The 3,890-nt window shown below is 47.4% G+C and overlaps 1 pseudogene; it reads right to left on the bottom strand.

The window, feature by feature from the left end:
- Nucleotides 1-2,438: 2,438 nt before the first annotated feature.
- On the bottom strand, nucleotides 2,439-2,961 carry LOC122473676 (annotated as a pseudogene).
- Between the last annotated feature and the right edge of the window lie 929 nt (nucleotides 2,962-3,890).

Genomic DNA, 3,890 nt, shown 5'->3' with positions numbered 1-3,890 from the left:
AGGCTAATGGTGGCGGGAAGGAGATGGCTAGGCTTCCCCTTCCATCTCATTGGTTCCAGCCCAGAAACCCCACCCTGGCTGGAGAGAGAAGATCTGGGCCTCATTGAAAGGCACCCCAACCATTCTCTTTTTTGTCAGACATTAATGGGCACTCTGCTTTGCGTATGCATTTCTTTCTTCTCTTTCAATTCATGTTTGCGTTTGGCATCTCTGTGTCATTACTGATTAGCAAGTTGCAGGCAACTTTATAGCTAATATTCACTGATGCCAGGCGCTGTTCTAAGAGTCACCATAGTAACTCATTTATCCTCCAGGCAACTTGAGAACACACCTTTTTATTACCTCCTCTTTCCAGAGGAGGAAACTGAGGCATGGAGAAGTTAAGTAACTTGCACAGTCTGTAGGTGACGGATCTAAGATTCAGACTCTCGTGGTCTGGCTGCAGACTGTTGATGCTTTTAGTCACTAGACTAGAATTCGTTTCAGACTTGATGACAATCAAGACAATTAGGGGAGAAGAGGCTCCAGGAAGTCTACTGCACAGCAGTGCTCTCCGATCTGGGGTGACTACCCTGTGCGGAGCATTTGCTGAGACTGCGATGTCTCAGAGCCCCTATCTGCCGGCTGACCTCAGCCCTGAGATCCCTTCTGGGTCCACGAGTGCTGGCAGAGCCAGGAGAGAGGTCCAGGCGATCTGACTCCACAACCTCTCCTGCTCATCATGAACCTAAACGGTCTTGAAAGGAGCAGAAATTGGTAAAGGGTTTTCGGAAACAAATGTTGACACAAGCTGTTGGTGTTCATGGAGACTCTGCATTCAGAATCCCTTTCCATCTCATGCCTCTGGCAACTGGTGAATATGACTGTAAACACTTCGGTGTCCAGAAGCAAGTTGCCAAAGACCCTCTTTTTGAAGGAAGAACACCCGGCCCTCACTGCCGGGGATGCAGCCGAGATCATTCGATGCCCAGTGATGTCTGCTGGTCTGACAGTTCCTGGGATCCATTCCTCCAGGAGTTTGGACAGCATCTGCTCTGAAGGTGGCCTTTCCTCTCCCAGAATATGATGTCACTCTCCAATCCTAAGCCTCAAATGGTTTGCAGATTTTCTGGGGTGACTATTTCCTGTGTTCTGAGATCCCAGGTGGTGAGAGCATTCTGCCTGAGAATTGTGGACAGTGTTTACATGGAAAGCTGCTTATATCAATTAGGACAGGGCTGGTGGCAAGGAATAGACTACACAGCCCAAGGGGCGCCTGGGTGGCTTAGTCGGTTAAGCGTCCGACTTCGGCTCAGGTCATGATCTCATGGTCCGTGAGTTCGAGCCCCGCGTCGGGCCCTGTGCTGACAGCCCAGAGCCTGGAGCCTGTTTCAGATTCTGTGTCTCCCTCTCTCTGACCCTCCCCCGTTCATGCTCTGTCTCTCTCTGTCTCAAAAATAAATAAATGTTAAAAAAAAAATTTTTTTTTAAAAAGAACACACGGCCCAAGCTCGCATACACAATGAACGGGAGTTTGTTAACTCATGTAACTGAATCGTCTCTGGGTAGATTTCAAGCCAGGATGGACTCAACCACATCACAAAAGACCCAGCATTTTTATGTCTTTTCTCAGCTTTCTATGATGTCAGGTTCATTCCAGGGCTGGTTCCTCTCAAAAGAGCAAGTGGACTCCTGGAAGCCTCAGGGAGCATGCTTCTTTGTTCATTTTGAGTAGAAGGAGTAGCTGTCCCAAATTATTAAATGTAAGTCCTGGGCCCCTGATGGGGTCATCTAAGGTCAAATGCCCACCCCTAAACCAATCACCATGGCCATAAGCAGACCATAGTTTTTTGTTTTTTATGTTATTTTATTTATTTATTTTAATTCAAATCCAATTTTTTTTTAATTGGTGTGTGTGTGTGTGTGTGTGTGTGTTAACTGACGGTCTCCTATAGTCTTACTTCCATGAGTGGCTGCAACAATGGGAAAAGGGGAGGGGAGCCAGTCCCGAGAAGGAGGGATCACGTTCACAACATTCTCCTTACACACAGAACTAAACAGAGGAGCACGGTCACTACCATGGTTAGAAGCTGGCGGTATGGGGGGCACCTGGATGACTCAGTCAGTTAAGCATCTGACTTCAGCTCAGGTCATGGTCTCAAGGTTCATGGGTTCAAGCCCTGAATCGGGCTCTCTGCTGTCAGCTCAGACCCCACTTCCCCGCTTCAGATGCTCTGTCTCCCTCTCTCTCTCTCTCTCTCTCTCTCTCTCTCTCTCTCTGCCTCACCTCTGCTCATGCAGCACTCTCTCTCTCTCTCTCTCAAAAATAAACATTTAAAAAAAATTTTTAAAAGGAATGAGGAGGAACAAGTGGGGAACAGAACTGTTGCTGAAAAAATACAGACCCTCCATAAACTGCAGTGCCTAGGGACACTGGATCTGCTTCGACCTAAGAGGAATCAGATCAAAAGTAGTTTAGGAAGGCTGGAACCATCAGGGATGGAAGGAGGAGGAAGACAAAGGCTGTTCCTCCAGGGAGAAATTATACTGCCTCCCCCCAGCTTTTCTGCCAGGGTGCATTGGTGCCTGAATTTCTCCTAACAGTTTGCTTGTAATTCATGCTTAATCTCCATCAGCTTCTTCTAGATGACATCCTAGGAGCTGGCATGTGTCGTTCTGCTCCCAAGGAGTGCAGACTCAGAAGTCCTGAGGATAAACACAAGGTCCCCTTCTTGCTCTCCTCCATCTCCTAGTTTGTATCACAGAGGCTGTAACAGCAGACCTTGGCCAGCAGTGTCTTGACAAAGCACATAGGGGTTGCTGCCAGCCTGGCCCTCCTCCCAGAGGACTTTTCTGTCCTCCCGTAGGTCTCAGAGCACTAGCTTCTTGTGCTTCTTCACCTCCTCCGGCACAGATGGCTTGTGCACCTGCATATCATTAAAACACCTTGATGCCATCAGAGATAGCCACACCAGAGGCCATGTCTCTGGAAGTGAAAAGGAGATGGCAAGGAGAGCCAGAGAAGATGAGAGTCACTGTACTGCTGCCAGGACGCAGACCACAGCTGCTTTCAGTCAATCAGTGGACCCCTGGATCTGGAAAGTGAACACCATGCTCCCCCCAGTACACTGTTCTTTTGATTTCTCATGGCCTTTTCCGGAGCCATGAAAAATACCAAATATGGTTCCATAAAGCAACAAAGTAAATGGCAACTACATTCTTCTAGTTATTCAAGTCAAAAACCTTGGAATAATTCTTGACTCCTTCATTTCTCTTAGCCGGCCCCATGTGCAGTCTATCATTAAACCCTATCAGCTCCACTACAAAATGCATCAGGAATCTGACCCCTTCTCACTTTATCCATGGTGTTACGCTGGTCTAAGCTGTCTTCATCTTCCATCAAAATATTGTCCCCTGCTTTCTCCCATGTCATCTCATCTACCGAGAAGCCAGAGGAATCCTTTTATTTTTTTTTAAATGTTTATTTATCTTGAGAGAGAGCATGAATGAGTGGGGGAGGGGCAGAGAGAGAGAAGGAGAGAATCCCAAAACAGGCTATGCGCTGACAGCGTGGAGCCCAACATGGGCTCAATCTCATGAATTGTGAGGTCATGACCTGAACCGAAACCAAGAGTCGGACGGTCAACCAAATGAGCCACCCAGGTGCTCCCAGAGTAATCCTTTTAAATAGTAGATCATATCACATCACTCCTCAGCTCAAAAGCCCCCAGTGGCTCACATAACACTCCAAAGAAGAGTCAAAAGATATAACAGTGGCTTTGGAGACCCTATATGTTCTAGCTTTTTACCTCTTCAATTCCATCTCCTACTACTTTCTCCTTGCTGATTCTGCTTCGGCCAGACTTGTTTCTCACTGTAACCCCAAAATATCAAGGGTACCCCCACCTTAC

Source organism: Prionailurus bengalensis, chromosome B4 (genome assembly GCF_016509475.1).
Source record: "Prionailurus bengalensis isolate Pbe53 chromosome B4, Fcat_Pben_1.1_paternal_pri, whole genome shotgun sequence".
NCBI lineage: Eukaryota > Metazoa > Chordata > Mammalia > Carnivora > Felidae > Prionailurus > Prionailurus bengalensis.
This window is presented reverse-complemented; position numbering and strand designations above follow the sequence as displayed.